Consider the following 16723-nt stretch of genomic DNA (forward strand, 5'->3'; position numbering starts at 1 on the left):
AGTGTTGGGGTTAAGGGTTGAAACACTTGATGAAGGTTGGGAACCACCTGATGACATCTGCTCCTGGCTGGAGGGTACGGTTACTTTATAAGGTATCTGGAGAATGCACCCTAACAGGTGTATGTAACAAGTAACAAGTTTCTGCATTACTATTGACCAATACTTAACAAGAAATAGGAACTGAAGTAGGCCATTCCTTTCAATTAAATCACGGTGGATCAAATCGACTTGAATTCTACTTCCCTGTTCCCTGTTAACCGTTGACTTAACTAATGTCCAAAAGGTGTTATCTGTCTCAGCCCTCAATATACTTAATGATTCACTTCACAGAAACCTTGGTTAGAGAATACCAAAGGTTCACAATTTTTTTTTACTATATCTTCAGTCACAACTCAGAGATATTTTCTTATGAAACCAAGCCTTCTAGACCTGCACGATCTATTTCTAACATTGATACTGTGGTTTCACTTAAGTATATGTGAAAGTGTCGATGGAAGTGAATAAACAGTCGGTGTTTGGGCCAAGAACCTTCTTCGGGACTGGAAAGGAAGGGGAAAGACGTCAGAATAAAAAGCTGGGAGGACAGGAAGGAAGTGCCCATTTAGAAATAGGAATCATGGGGAATAAAATATACATCAACTCAGGATCAGTAGGGTTTTGGTGAATTAGCAACGGCATCATGTTACAGATGCGCTGTGAACATTGAGAACAACACACACAAAATGCTGGTGGAATTCAGCAGGTCAGGCAGCGTCGATGGAAATGAATAAACATTTCGGGCCCAGACCCTTCTTCAGCACTGGAAAGAAAGGGGCGAGACGCCAGAATAGAAAGGTGGAGTGGGAAGGGGATGGAGGATAGCTAGCAGGTGACAGGTGAAGCCAGGTAGGGTGGAAAGGTAAAGGGCTGGAGAGGAGAGGAGAATGGACCATAGGAGAAAGGGAAGGAGGAGGGGACCCACCCTTTTATTCATTTCCACAGATGCTGCCTAACCTGCTGAATTCCTCTAGCATTTTCTGTGTGTCGCTTTGGATTTCCAGCATCTGCAGAATTTCTTGCCTCTATGATTTGTGACTATTTTAATTCATTTCACATAATGGTTCGTTAATCAATACGAAGATACATAAATTAAATGGAAACACCAAAGACAGCAGATGCTGATTCCGGAGCAACCAACACTCAGCTGGAAGGACTCAGCAGTTCGAGCACCGTCTGTGAAGGGGGGAGTGAGCAGAGTTAGGATCTCTCGGCGTTTTGACTCAAAATCCTATGTCAGGAATCAGATTGTTTGTTACATGTAAATAAAAGATGTATTTTGTGAACAAAACTGTCACAAAAAGGGTGGAGCAGGTTAACTTACTGGACTAGTAAACCAGAGAAATGAGCACAAATTTTCCTTTGACAGCTGTGGAATTTAATTTCACAACAATCTGGAATTAAAACAAAAAAGACCACACACACACACAATTTAGCTGGAGGAATTTAGTGTGTCAGACAGCATCTATGGAGGGAAGTAGACATTTCACATCTTGGGTTGAGATCCTTCATCAGGACTGGAAAGGAAGAGGAAGAGAAGCTAGTATAACAGGCTGGGGTAAGGGGGTGGCATAAGAGCTAATGGGTGATAGTTGAATCTAAGTGATAGGTCGATGAAGACAGGGGAGAGTGGGAATAATGTAGGAAGCTGGGAGGTGGCAAAGGGCTGAAGAAGATGGAACCTGCTAAGAGAGGGCAGTGGAACATGAACTAGAGAGGAGAACCAGAGGGAGGAAGGTGAGAGTGATGGACAAATGGAGAAGATGAGGGATGGGGAAGCGATGGGGTGATAATGATTGGTGGGATAAGGGGGGAGGGGAATGACAGAGGAGAATGTTTACCAGAAGTTTGAGAAATTGATGTTCATGTCGTCTAGTTGGAGACTACTATGGCAGGATATGAGATGCTGCTCCTCTAATCTGCTTCTAGCATCAATTTGGCAGTAGAGGAGGCGGCAGACATGTTGGTGTGGCAGTGGGAAAAGGAATTAAAATAACTGGCCAGCAAGAGTTTCCTGCCGATACAGCTGAAAGGGCAAAGGTGTTCGACAGTGCGATGCCCGAGGGTGCATTGGGAGTCTCTGATGGAGGGGAAGCCACACTGGAGCTCTGGATACAACAAATGGATGGTAACCATGACCACATCGTTTTCAGGTTGTCATAAAAATCCATGCCACTCACTAACGTCTTTCAAATCTGCCACGTCGTCACCTGGTCTGGGCCAAATGTCTCATCTGTCTTAGATCTACATGATCTATTTCTAACATTGACATTGTGTTTTCACTTAAATATATGTGGAAGTATCTATGGAAATGAGAAATAGTCAATGTTTTGGGCCAAGACCCTTCTTCAGGACTGGAAAGGGAGGGGTTAGTGTCCTTGCTGTCTGCCAGTCTCTTTCTGGATACCTCCTCCCAATTGCTGAAGAGCTGCTGCCTGAATTGAAGTGAGGATCCCATCTATCCAAAGATGCATAGTCTTCACTGCACACCAGTTCCAAGGAAAGTGCAGGGAGCAGTACGAGTTACTATACATGGTCTTGTTCAGTCTCACTTTAAGCCTTTGACTCCAATAATGGAGAGTGACTGAGGAATATCCCCTTCAAGTTCATCTCCATCTTAAGATTGCTCCATGATACCAATTGTACAAGCTACTGAAGCATATTCTGGATTTAGGGTGTATAGCAAAATATTAACCAGCAACCAATCCTTAGACTTGAACATGAGTGTAGTTTAAATTTAAAATGCAGCTCTGGACAATAGGTTCCTACAGTCAATTTAAAAGCCGGATAATGTTGTTGGATATTCATTTTGGGTGTCTAGTGTGGGCGCGAAGAAAGAGGTGTGAAAATTACATGTAATTCGAAGAGCATTGCAGATACATTGTAAGTATAGAATTGTCCTTTGATCTTTAGCATACAAAATGTCATGTAATGTTGGATCAAACAGGCCTCTTCCTCTGAAAGGGTCTCACTATGACGCCCGCTGTGTCTCATTTTGTCAAATAAGACGACTTCATATCTACCAGCTGCATCTCTCCGGTGACTTTGTTCATATTAATTATCGAGTCCATAAAAGCACCAATCTCAACTGGTGTTAAACAGGACTGCATTATCGACGTCAATTTTCTCAATACAACTTGTCACTATGTTCAACCAGCAACATGATTTCTGCAGAATGAAGTTAATCTTAAGAACTGATGGAAGACTGATCAGCTGAATGGAAACTGCACTCCAGAATCCAGGGCACTCAGACCACAACAATCAAGCCGCAGTACGCAGGCAATACTTGCATTTGCACAGGCTCAGAAGCCCAAACAAAAACCTTAATCTCGTTCACTGAAACATACACAAGGAAGAGCTTAAACTCAACGTCTACAAAGCAAAGGTCTTCTATCAATTAGCCAGTGCTGCATCATACTACCTCGGCAAGACCCTGGATAGCATGGACCATTCCCCACATCTCGGGAGCCACATTTTGACGAAGACAGACACCGTTCAGGAAACTTATCCTGTCATTCTTAACCACCAAGAAACAGGCCCACCTGTGACTCTGCACCCACAGCAATGTGGTCAGCTCTTCAGTGAAGTCCTCTGGATGGCTGTTGTTCTGGGACAGTGAGGGATAGTCGATAAATGCTGGTTTTGCCAGCAACACATACATCCTAATAAATAAATAAATAAATAAGTGGAGAGGTTTTTTTAATATAATTTCCAAATCTCCATCAGCACAGGAGCACTGCTGGGATGTGTACCTAGCACCCACCCCCCCCCACCCCCCCAGCTCTACTTGTGTTACACCTATGACTGTGTGGCTAAGTACAGATCCAACACCAGATACAAGTTTGCTGATGTTTTGGGCTGTTTCAAAGGGGCTGATGAATCAGCATGCAGGGGGGAGATTGAAAACTTGGCCGAGTGGTGTGATAACATCAACCTCTCACTCGACGTCAGGAAGACCAAGGAACTGATTGTAGACTTCAGGGGAGGGAAACCAGAGGTCCGCGAGCCAGTAATCACTGGAGGATCAGAGGTGGAGAGTGAAGAGTGTCAGTGGCTTTAAATTCTTGGCTGTCACAATCTCAGAGGACCTGTCCTGGACCCAGCATATAAATATAATTGTGAATAAAGCACAACAGCACCTCTACTTCCTCAGGAGCCTGCGAAGGTTCGGCATGTCATCAAAAATCTTGGCAAGCTTCTACGGATGTGTGGTGTAAAGTGCTGACCGGGTGAAGAGGGCCTGGTATGGGAACACTAATGCTTTTGAGTGGCTAATCCTGCAAAAGGTGATGGAATTGGCCCACTATCATCATCATCAGGTGCCATGCCCAGTTTGAGCTTTGACTGCCATGGCCCACACACTCCTGTTTCGGGTCAAGTGGATCAATTCATTGGTATTCATTTCCAGTTCTCTGGCTGCTGTCTCCATCATCATTTGTCTTTGTCTTCCTCTTGCTTTCTTCCCTTCAATCTTTCCCATAATTACCGTGCATTCTAACCCCTCTTTCCTAATCACATGTCCAATGAAGTTACGTTGCCTTTTCATGATCTCATACATTATTTCTCTTTTTGTGCTTGCTCTGTTCATGACATCCTCGTTAGATATTCGTTTCATCCATGATATTCTTTGCATCCTCCTCAAAAACCACATCTCTGCTACTTCAATTCATTTACTCATGTTACTAGATATTGTCCAACATTCTGATCCATATAACATAACTGGATAAACATAATATTTCAGTACTCTGAAGTGGGTTGTCATGCCTAGTTTAGTATTGGTCAGTATACTCTTCATTCTCGTAAAGGTGTCTTTTTCCATCCCTATTCTTCTTTTGATGTCCATGTTGCACCTGCCATCTGATGCCACCCAGCTTCCTAAGTAGCAAAATTTCTGTACTTGGTTTTATATTTTCCCCGCTTATTCTCAGCCTGCAGATAGGATACTCCTTTTTTGGATATCACCGTATATTCTGTCGTTTTGCAACTGAAAGATAGACCCATTTTTGCACTTTCTTCAACAATTATATCAATTAAGTTTTGTAGTTCTTCCTCCGTAATTGCAATTAACACAGTGTCATCCGCATATCTGAAATTATTGATGTTTTCACCATCAACTTTGATTCCCAAGATGTCTCTTACTTTTTGTAATATTGTTTCACTGTACACATTAAATAAATCAGGGGAGAAAACACACCCGTGTCTAACGCCTCTCTTGATTTTCATAAACTGACTCACTTCTCCATCTATTCTTACAGCAGCAGTTTGTTCCCAGTACAGATTTCTGATGAGGCAGAGGTCTTTCGAATCTAGATCTAGAGTTTCCTGTAATATTTCAAATAACTTATTGTGTTTCACGTTATCAAATGCTTTTGTCTAGTCGATAAAACAAACAAACAAATCTTTTTGCACTTGACTAGCTCATTCTGATAGTATCCTTAACATCAATATTGTGTTTCTTGTACCTTTGTCTTTCACAAAACCACATTGTTCTGTACCTATCTCAGCTTGTATCTTACTTTTAGCTCTTGTCATCAAAATTCTTAGAAGTATCTTAGTGATATGACTTATTAAACTTATGGTCCTATGTAATTGACATTCTATTGCTCCAGGTTTCTTAGGAAGAGTGTTAAATACTGATTTTTTCATCTCTTCTGGTATTATTCAAGTCTCATAAATGTCATTGATTAAATCAGTAAGTTTTTCAATTCCATAATCTTCAAGGGCGATAATTTGTTCTATCACTAATTCATTAGGACCTGCTGCCCTTCCTTTCTTCATCTTATTTACTGCATTACAAACTTCACCTTCAGATTTAAAAATACTTGGACCTTCAATGTTTTTCTTAATTTCTAGTTTTTCGCCTGAATCGTCTTCAAATAATTCCTGAATACGCTCAGTCCATCTGTTCATAATGTCATCTTTTTCCATGATAATGGTACCATCCTTTGCTTTCAAACATCCACCTGAAGAACAGAGGAGCTTTTTACCAGTAATATTCTTGATTTGTCGATGTAACCTTTTTGGATCAGTAATAGGGATTCTTTCTATTTGCTCACATTCCTGGTTTAACTATTCTTCTTTGGCTTTTTGACATAAGCTTTTAACTTTTTTATCTAAGGACTTATATTCTATAGGATTTGCTTTCTTCTATCTCCTTTCTTCCATTAGATTTTTGATTTCATCTGTCATCCTTTGTGCCTTTTTCTTTTTTAGGAATCACTGACTTTGCTGATTCTACCAAGGCATCCTTTGGAGAGTTAAATTTCATTTCTACATGATTGCTATAATCTTCAACAGATTCTATTTCTAGACTTTGAAATCTATTCCTTACTTCAATTGTAAATTTTTGTCTGAGGTTTTCTTTTTTAATTAATTGCAAGTAGTCAAGGGATTGTTCAGGTTTTCGCTTCTTTAGTTTTTTAAGTTTTACTTTTACATGACATATTACTGGGTTATGGTCACTATTACAGTCTGCACCTGGATATGTTTTGCATTGAGTCACTGAGTTTCTAAATCTTTGGTTTATAGTAATAAAGTCAATTTGATTTCTAGTGTTATCACCTGGACTTTTCCAGGTCCACAAGCGACTTGGATGGTTTTTAAAGTAGGTATTCATAATGACCTGATTATTCATCTTGCACCATTCTACCCATTTCTCACCTCTTTCATTTCTTTCCAAAGTCCAAATTTTCCTATGGTATTTCCATCAGCACCTTGTACTACTTTAGCATTTAGATCTCCCATGACAATAACAATATCTTGAGATTTGCATCCATTCTTTGCTTGTTCAAGCTCTTCATAGAATTGATCTATATCCTCATTTGTTCCATCTGTTGTTGGTGCATATACCTGTATAATTGCTAAATCAAATGGTTGTCCTCTGAATCTAACAAGGAGCACTCTTTCTAACATTGCCCAATGTCCTAAAACACTTTTTGCCATGTTTTCACCCATAAGAATTCCTACTCCATTAGTATGAGATGTTTCACAAGAATACATTAGTGTTTTATTTCTATTCTGACATGTTCCAGCACCTGTCCAATGAACTTTGAGCAGTAGCGTGATGACAGTCAGGGATCCCCTGCTGAACAGAACCAACCCTACCGAGCGAAGCATCTTCAGAATTGTCTTGAAGATCCTCTTGACACGGATGTTGTGTGATACATTTTGTGATTTTGACCATGGTTTTCTTAGCAAATAGATTCTAGGAAATCTAGTATCTAGCAATGGTGGTTTGCTATTGCCTACCATTGGGCAAACTAAAAGAAATCGCCATTTCTCTTCCCAAATGTTCATCCGCCTGTACTATAGCCGTTGTCATTTGAGGTCCTAGCTCATCCACCTTCTCCGTCATAAGTTCAGTTACTGAACCTGTCGGGTCTGCCGTTGGCCTTTGCTCGTATCCCGAGCAGGGACCCTTGCAGGTGCTACCGTTCCAGGTCAGAGCGGTCCTGGGAGCAATGAATGACTAAGGGTAAGCTCTGAAAGTCCCCAGTCAGAGCCTCATCACTGGTTGCAGTTTAGAGTCACACCCAGGACATTGGCCCACTATATCGTGGTTAAAACCCTCCCAATCATTGAGTGCATCTACATGAAACATTGCCATAGAAAAGCAGCATCCATCATCAGAAATCCTCACCACCCAGGCCATGCTCTCTTCTCACTGCTGCCATCAGGAAGAAGGTACAAGTGCTTCAGGACTCGCACCACCAGGTTCAGGAACAGTTGCTACCCCTCAACCACCAGGCTCTTGGACAGAAGGGGATAGCTACAATCATTTAAGGACTCTGTTATGTTGTTATTTCATGTTTGTTATTTATTGCTAATTATTTATATCTACATTTGCACAGTTTGTTTACAGTTTACAGTTACTGTTCTACAGATTTGTTAAGTATGCCCACAGAAGAAGAATCTCAGGGTTGTATGTGGTGAGCTGTATGTACTCTGATATTACATTTTACTTTGAACTTTGAAATACATGAGTTCACATACAGGTTCCACTAGAAATTGTGAGGGCTAATGAAACCTTAACCTTTATTGCTAGAGGACTCCAGTAGAAGGGCTGAGACATCTTGTTTCCAATTACACTGAGAATTTGTGAAACTGCATTTGGAATACAGTTGTGTTAGAGAGTGTGCGGCAATCGGTTACTGGATTGACCGCTAAACTGGATATTTGTTATATGGGTTGATATTAGTAGAGCACAGAAAACAGGCCCTTCAGCACATTGTGTTCATGCCAACCACAGCACCCTCCCTGCTAGTCTCAGTTACCAATGTTAGGCCCATAACCCTTCGAGCCACTCCTCTCCGTGTTCCTATCCAAAAGCCTCTTAAATGTGGCAATTGTACCAGTCTCGACCACTTCCTCCAGCTGCTCATTTCAGGTAGTCGCTGCCCTTTGTGAAAAGAAGTTACTTCTTGGGTCTCTTTTATGTCACTCCCCCCGACTTACCTTGTACCTGTGACTAGCTTTGGACTCCCCAAACCTAGGGAAAAGACTTTCCATAGTCCTCATGATTTTATAGACTCCTACCATCAGCAAGCTAGCTAATTGTGCCATGTACATTGATATCCAAATCAGGTACATACACAATGGATAACAGAAGTTCCAACACTGACCCTTGGGCCATCCCCTCTAGTCACAGGCTTCCAGTCAGAGAACTGAATTTAACGATCACCCTCTACTTCCTATCATTGACCCAATTCTGAATCCAGCTCTCTAGCCCTCTCTGAATCTCATGTGACCGAACCTTGTCAAAGGCCAGACTAAAGTCCACGTGGACAACATCCACTGCCCTACCTTCATCTACCCCCTTCGTTATCTCTTCCAAAAACTTCAAAATATGCATCCGATATGACCTTCTAGGCACACAACCATGCTGTCTATTCCTAACAGACCCTGTCCCTCGGAATTACCTCCTGTAACTTCCCTACAACTGAAGTCGGTTTGCTGGCCTGCCCTTTCTACCCTTCTTGAACAATGAAACAGCTTTAGCCACCCTCCAATCTTCTGGAACTTGACAAGTTTCTAATGACAAAGCACGTACATTTACAAGGGCTTCTTATCTGAACTCTCCCAAGTAACGCTAGCGAACCTCCTAGCCCGATATTGGTTCCCCTCCAGTTAAGGTGCAACCTGTCCCTCTTGTACAGGTCACCCCTGCTCTAGAAGAGGTTCCAGTGACCCAAGAACCTGTCAATAAATAGTCGACATTTCGAGCTGAGACCCTTCATCAGGAAGGTTTTGGGCCGAGACCCTTCATCATGAGCCCTACTGAAGGGTCTCGGCATGAAACGTCGACTGCTTATTAACTTCCATTGATGCTACCCGACCTGCTGAGCTCCTCCAGCATTTTGTGTATTGCTCTGTGAATCTCTGGTGTTTCTCCAAGAACCTGAATCCCTGCCCCTTGCACCAGCTCGTGAGCCACACATTCATCTGGCCTATCTTTCTATTCGTGGAACTCTCTAACACATGACGCTGTGAGTAATCCAGAGGTCCCTACCCCCACGGTCCTTCATTTCAATTTCTGCTTTAATTAAGCAGACTGGGCCTGTACTCTGTTGACCTTCAGAAGTATGAGATGACTTAATTAAAACATACAAACCTTTGACTCTTAGAATTGATATTTCCCAGACTGGTATGTCTAGAACCAGACATGCAGACTCAAAATTAGAGCTGGGCCATTTCGGACAGGATGAGAACAAATTTCTTCACTCAGAAGTCAATAATCTATGGAATTTCCGATACCAGGGGGCTTTAGGCGCTTTGGTTTTTTACTATATTCAAAAAGGAAATTGAGAGATTTGTAAATATTAAGGGAATCAATGATTATGGGGCTAATGTATTAAAAATTCAGTATGATCTTAATGAATGGTAAAGCAGCCCTAAGGAGCTGAAGGACCCATTCTTACTTCTATCTCTCACGTTCTTGAGTTTTTATGTTTTCCTATCCGACATTTACAGTTTGAGTTTACTGGATGGGATGTCATGCAGTAAACTAATTTAGCACTACAGATTACATCAGGTCTCTGACATGATTTGTTGATTTAATGATCTGAATTACGACTGGCAGTTTCCTGAGAACTGTACAGCTTCACGCAGGTGTTCGTCATACAGAGTTGAAATTTGTCTACAGTGGTGACCTACAAGGGAGTGCTGCAAAAGACTCACAGGAGAATGCGGTCTGACAACATCCCTGCAGTATATCAGATTATATTGCAGAACCTCACAAGATATAACATGCTTTGCTCTCTGAATAATAGAACTTAAGTGGATGAGAAGCAGATGAAAGCATTGTAGGCCAACAAAGAGCAATCAGCAGCGAAGAATTGGAAGAGAACCGAATCTACATTTTTTCTCTAGTCAACCTGAAGTTATGTCCCTTTACTTCAACTAATATCTGAAAGGATATTAGTAACCAAATTGCAGATATACAGTACTCTTCCTATACTTGCTTAATATTCTGTTGTTCACCCTTCTCCCGATTAATTTTGTGTTCACCTGCTACCTGTATTCTAACTTTCACCAAGTTCCAGTCATCCATCAAGCCAAGTCAAGCCATGTTTACTGTCATTTAGCAATATACAAGTATATAATATATACAGAAACAAGATGTTTCTTCAAACACAGTAGTACACATAGCACACAGTAACTTGCGAAGGTACAGATAAAATCTACAGATGAATCACACATAAATAACAAACTAAAGTGCATTAATATTAAATATTGTAAAGTACGGAACAGATTAACCAGCGACACTTTGAATACGATGCGGCCAGGAGTTCAGAAGCCTAATGGCCTGAGGGAAGAAACTGTTTCCCATCCTGCTTTTATGCATCAGAGTCTCCTGCCTGATGGCAGAAAGTCAAAGAGGATGCTGGATGGGTGGGTGGGACCCTAAATAATACTGAGGGCCTTGTAAGTGCAGCACTCCTGATAAATGTCCCTGATGGATGGTAGGGAGAGCCCTATGATCCTCTCGACTGTTCTCTCAGTCCTTTGTGGGGACTTCCAGTCCAGCGCTCGGCTGCTCCCATACCAGATGGAGATGCAACTTTGTCAGGACGCTCTCAGTGGTGCTCCTGTAAAATACAGTTAAGTTGGGAGGTGGGAACCTTGCTTGCCTCAGTCTTATTAGGAAGTGGAGGCACTGCTCTGCCCTCTTGTTCAGGGAGGTGATACTCGGGGACCGAGTGCGGTCACCCGTGATGTGAACTCCCAGGAACTTGGTGCACTTAATTTGTTAATTACTCATTTGTTCATTGGTAGACAATGAATATCCACTAATGATGCTACATTGGTATCATAGATAGTTTTATTTATTTATTCAAGAGGGGGAGGAGCGTAGGAGGAGACAATGGCGTCTAACAGCGACTCTCTTGTTTGCATCTTCAGAAACAGTTCTATTTCCATCTACAATATCTCTATTTTTCCCTTTCAGGGTTCTTTTGAAGATCCTGACCTGGAGTTACACGCTGACTACGGTTCTTTGCAGGAATGGGCCCAATCTTGGGGTTTCATGGCTGGCCATTATTTGGCATGCCAAGGGCGTGGCCTAAGAGCTTCGCTCGCCTTTGGAGGTTCAAGATTTCGTGGCTCTGGAGACGGGGGGATCGGAGGTCAGTGTCCAGGCAGGAGATCGGTGTGTCGTGGGAAATGGAAGATCTAAGGCTGTGTGCCCAGAGACCTGAGATCTTTGGGGACAAAGCTCGGAAAAAAAGACACAGCGGACTTTTAACATCGTAAACCAGCGAGTTATTTGTTATGTCTCCCCTCTCGCTGTGAAGTGGAGATATCTCCTTTTCCCTCATTAGGGAGAGAGACAGAGCCTGTGGTATGTTGAATATCGGGTGAACGAGTAGTCTTTGGAGTACTGCAATTCTGTGTCTTTGCTCTCGCTTGAGTGTTCAGTGGTGGGTACCAACGCTTTCTTTTTGCCGGTGGGGGGGAGAGGTGATCAATGTTGTGTAATAACAACCTCTCACTCAATGTCAATAAGACCAATGGACTGATAGTAGACTTCAGGAGAGGGAAACCAGGGATCCATAAGCCGGTGGTCATCGGAGGATCAGAGGTGGAGAGGGTCAGTAACTTTAAATTCCTGGGTGTCACTATTTCAGAGGACTTGTCCTGGACCCAGCATATAAACATAATTGTGAAGAAAGCACAACAGCACCTCTACTTCCTCAGGTGTCTGTGGAAGGTCAGCATGTCATCGAAAACCTTGGCATACCTCTATAGGTATGTGGTGGAAAGTGTGCTGACTGGCTGCCTCATGGCCTGGTACGGGTTCACCAATGCCTTTGAGTGGAAAATCCAACAAAAGATTACCTTTGATGCCCTGATCGATCAGGAAACTATCAGCTCGCAGCGGCCACTCCGGTGGTGATGTCTATTCTTTGTCAAGTAGGGTGCCGTGCACAATCCTGATTTGATGGAGACAGACATGAGAGCACGGAGGAACATCTGATGAAACTTCTGAAATGCCTGCTTCACTGCTGCTGCTACTGTGTGGTCCAGAATCTCTGGAGGAGAAGGCCCCGAGTCCTCGGCTTTGCTAGTTTCAGCTGCTGGGGCGGGGTCGAAGCGCTCAGCAGAGGATGGTGCTCAGAGAGGCTGTGTCGGAGGGGCTGGTCGGAGGCTCAAAGTTTTCGGACGGACTCAGAGTCCGCTGCGGTCGGGTGCTTCCAATGGTGCTGCATCGGCAAGTTGGCGGCGCTTGGAGGTTCATGGCAGAGAGAATTTCTCCCTTCTGCCGCCTGCGTGAGATTATGAGGCTATCGGGACTTTGAGACTTTTTTTTACCATGCCCATGGTCTGCTCTTTATCAAATTACGGTATTGCTTTGCACTGTTGTAACTATATGTTATAATTATGTGGTTTTGTCAGTTTTAGTCTTGGTTTGTCCTGTGTTTTCTTGTGATATCATTCTGGAGGAACATTGTATCATTTTTAATGCATGCATTTCTAAATGACAATAAACGAGGACTGACTGTCCTCGTAATCTAAAAAAAAACTTGCCGACCACATCACCCTCCACCGCAGTCTGGGGCAGAGTATTCCACAGATTCACTACTCTCTAGCTAGAAAAATTCCTCCTTACCTCTGTTCTAAAGGGTTGCCCCTCAACTTTGAGGCTGTGCCCTCAAGTTCTGGATACCCCCACCATAGGAAACATCCTCTCCACATCCACCCTAATTAGTCCTTTCAACATTCGGTACGTTTCAATGAGATCCCCCCCGCCCCCCGCATTATTCTCAATTCCAGTGAGTATAAACCCAAAGCTGCCAAACACTCCTCATAGGTTAACCCCTTCATTACTGGAATCCTCCTTGTGAACCTTGATGGAAGCTCGAAGATGGAAGTATACCTCATAAATTGATGCACTCATCGTGTGTGCTCTTTGGTGCTTTTGAGTTTTGAGATTTTAATCCAGCAATGTTGCTGCACGAGTTGATCAAGGGGCTAAGAAGTCATATGGTGCGTTGGCCTTCATTAGTCGGGGGACTGAGCTGAAGAGTCGCGAGGTAAAGCTGCAGTTGTATAAAGCTCCATTTAGACCACACCTAGCTTGTCCTCCTTCCCCTCCTCCCACATTCTGGCATCTTCACCCTTCCTTTCCAGTCCTGATGAAGGGTCTTGGTCCCAAAGGTCAACTGTTTATTTGACCCTGCTCTTTGACCTTCAGGGCTCCTCCAGCATTTTTTGTGTGTTGCTCTGGATTTCCAGCATCTGCAGAATCACTTCTGTTTATAACGTGCGGTTATTAGTAGTGTGTAATTAACCCTGAAATTTGAGGTAAGAAGGATAATTACAATGATTACAAATTACCAGAAATCACTGGACAATTTGCAATTTTCCACAATTAGGCTTGATAAAACAGCTTCACCATTGGCCCAGAAACTGAGCAAGCCACACAGAAAGCTGAAGGAACACTGCAATTCCAGCAGCATCTGTGGAGGGGAATAAACAGTCAACGTTACAGGCCATGACCCTTCATCGCGACTCTCTCACTGCTGAATTTTTGTCGTAAACCATCTGGTTGTTTTCCCTTCTGACAGTCCTCTATTCTTAAGTGTAGCCTGGGGAAAAGTACACACTCAAGACAACAAATACTTTTTCAGGTTTTAATTCCTTTATCTGTTTTAAATGTTTTCATGCCGGAAGAGGGTCTCAAAACAAAACGAACGAATTTACAACCAGTTCCTGCCATTACAATCTCAGTTTAACTTTTGACCCACACCGTTGTGTATCGACGAATTGCATATGCAGTATACAAATAAACCTCACAAATCTAATACAAAACTAATACAGTAGTGGCAATTCTGAAGGAACATAATACAAACAACATTAGAATTACACCAACCCTGTATCTTATACATAGCAGCAAAAATGTAAGCGAATACATCTCATCTAAGATGTCTACTCCCTTTTAGTATACATGTGCTTAACTTCCAAACAGAGACTAAACATTCACGTTACGCTGTTACAATCAGTCATGATACAATAAAGTTAGACAAAAGGTACAAGCAACACACATCAAAGTTGCTGGTGAATGCAGCAGGCCAGGCAGCATCTCTAGGAAGAGGTACAGTCGACATTTCAGGCCGAGACCCTTCGTCAGGACTAACTGAAGGAAGAGTGAGTAAGGGGTTTGAAAGTTGGAGGGGGAGGGGGAGATCCAAAATGATAGGAGAAGACAGGAGGGGGAGGGATGGAGCCAAGAACTGGACAGGTGATTGGCAAAAGGGATACGAGAGGATCATGGGACAGGAGGCCCACAGAGAAGGAAAAAGCGGAGGGGGGAAAAACCCAGAGGATGGGCAAGGGGTATAGTCAGAGGGACAGAGGGAGAAAAAGGAGGGAGAGAGAAAGAATGTGTGTATATCAATAAATAACGGATGGGGTACGAGGGGGAGGAGGGGCATTAGCGGAAGTTAGAGAAGTCAATGTTCATGCCATCAGGTTGGAGGCTACCCAAATAGAATATAAGGTGTTGTTCCTCCAACCTGAGTGTAGCTTCATCTTTACAGTAGAGGAGGCCGTGGATAGACATATCAGAATGGGAATGGGATGTGGAATTAAAATGTGTGGCCACTGGGAGATCCTGCTTTCTCTGGCGGACAGAAAAGGTACACTTTGGCACAACTTTTACAAGATATTGCCTGGTAGTTAAATTACAGGAAGACTGACGTACTTGCCGGTAAGGAACTTTGCACAAGCCACGCTATCCAGCGCCGATGCCTTCACTCGTGAAAATCTAAAGCATCCACATGTAAAATATGTCAAATTACCGATATTCTCGATTCACCAACAAGCATAAACGAATTCACATGGATACCGTCAATTAACACTCACCTTTCCTCACCATGCCCAGTATCTCTGGGAGGAACTTAATCCCAAAGCCCCACCAGCTTCTTCTGCAGAAAACAAAAATAGTCTCCCCACTATCCCGTGTGTGTGTAATGACATCACCGTCTCCACTTAAAGGCACAGACAACTATTCTAGCATTACCCGGTTGGATGTCTAAGTACACTTTTAATGATAATGAATAAGATACGACGGTCACCCGGTTACCTAAGTTCAATTGCTTCTGTTCTTCACCAAGGACCCAGGATCTCCCCGGACTTCGTTGTGCATTAACTTACCACATTTTCATTCATTTGTCGTGCAAAATTGTTTTCTGTCGAACTCTGAGGAAAAAATCTAGCTAGTAACACATTTTGTTTTGTTTTACCTAAACATCTGCAGCTTATAACTCTGACTGGGAGTTCCCTGATAACAATAGCACAGAAAGGATATCACTCAACTTCTGCCATCCATACTGTGAGCAGTTTTGACCTGATTTTGAATTTGGAAGAAAAGATAATGAGAGGGTCCAGAGGGGGTTTACTGGAATGATTCTGGGAATGAAAGAGTTAACATATGAGGAGCATTGATGGCTCTGGGCCTGTACTTGCTGGAGTTTAGAAGAATGAGGAGATTTTCATTAAAATCTACTGAATAGCAAAAGGCCTAGGCAGGAAGTGGATGATTCCAACAGTGATAGGGTCTTGGACCAGAGGGCATATCCTCATGATAGAAGGATGTCACTTTAAAACAGAGATGTGGAGGAATTTCTTTAGTCACACAGTGGCAAATCTGTGGAATTCTTTGCCACAAACAGCTGTGGAGGCCAAGTCATTGTTTAAAGTGGAGGTTGGTAGGACATCAAAGGTTATGGGGAGAAGGCAGGAGAATGGGGTTGAGAGGGAAAATAAATTGGCTATGATCAAATGGAGGAGTAGACTTGATGGGCTGAATGGCCTAATTCTGCTCCGAAGTCTTATGATCTTATGGTCTTGTATTGCATTTCCCTTTGAACTCTCAATGTCCAAATCAGGACAGTATTTTGAATCCAGCTAAAAGTGATGAAATAGGTTTCAGAGGAGTAGTTATATTAATTACTTTGTGTGAAATGAGCTTAGCCAGTTGCAGTTTAGTTCAAAGTGGGAATGTAGATCAAAACTTACAGCAATTTAGATTTGACTGGCTTTCAATTAGTCATCTCATGCAGGAAAGAGGAGGACGATGGTTCACTTCACACACAGCCACAAAGCTGCATTCATCACCAAGGTGGCTGGTTTCCAGTTCTTTGAGGAGGGATCGACTGGCTACTTGAGACAGCAGTACATCACCTTG

At 42.7% G+C, this 16723-nt stretch overlaps 1 long non-coding RNA gene across 2 annotated transcripts in view; it reads right to left on the reverse strand.

Moving 5' to 3' along the window:
• Positions 1–15497, reverse strand: part of LOC134349248 (uncharacterized) — a 51909-nt gene extending 36412 nt beyond the window's left edge. For both annotated transcript variants that reach the window (XR_010018617.1, XR_010018618.1), the window contains exons 1-2: positions 15400–15497; positions 15239–15301 (exon numbers count right to left, since the gene is read on the reverse strand). This is a non-coding gene — a long non-coding RNA (uncharacterized LOC134349248). The remainder of the gene's footprint in view (positions 1–15238; positions 15302–15399) is intronic.
• Positions 15498–16723: the final 1226 nt, after the last annotated feature.

This window comes from Mobula hypostoma, chromosome 7 (genome assembly GCF_963921235.1).
Source record: "Mobula hypostoma chromosome 7, sMobHyp1.1, whole genome shotgun sequence".
In the NCBI taxonomy this organism is placed as follows: Eukaryota; Metazoa; Chordata; class Chondrichthyes; order Myliobatiformes; family Myliobatidae; genus Mobula; species Mobula hypostoma.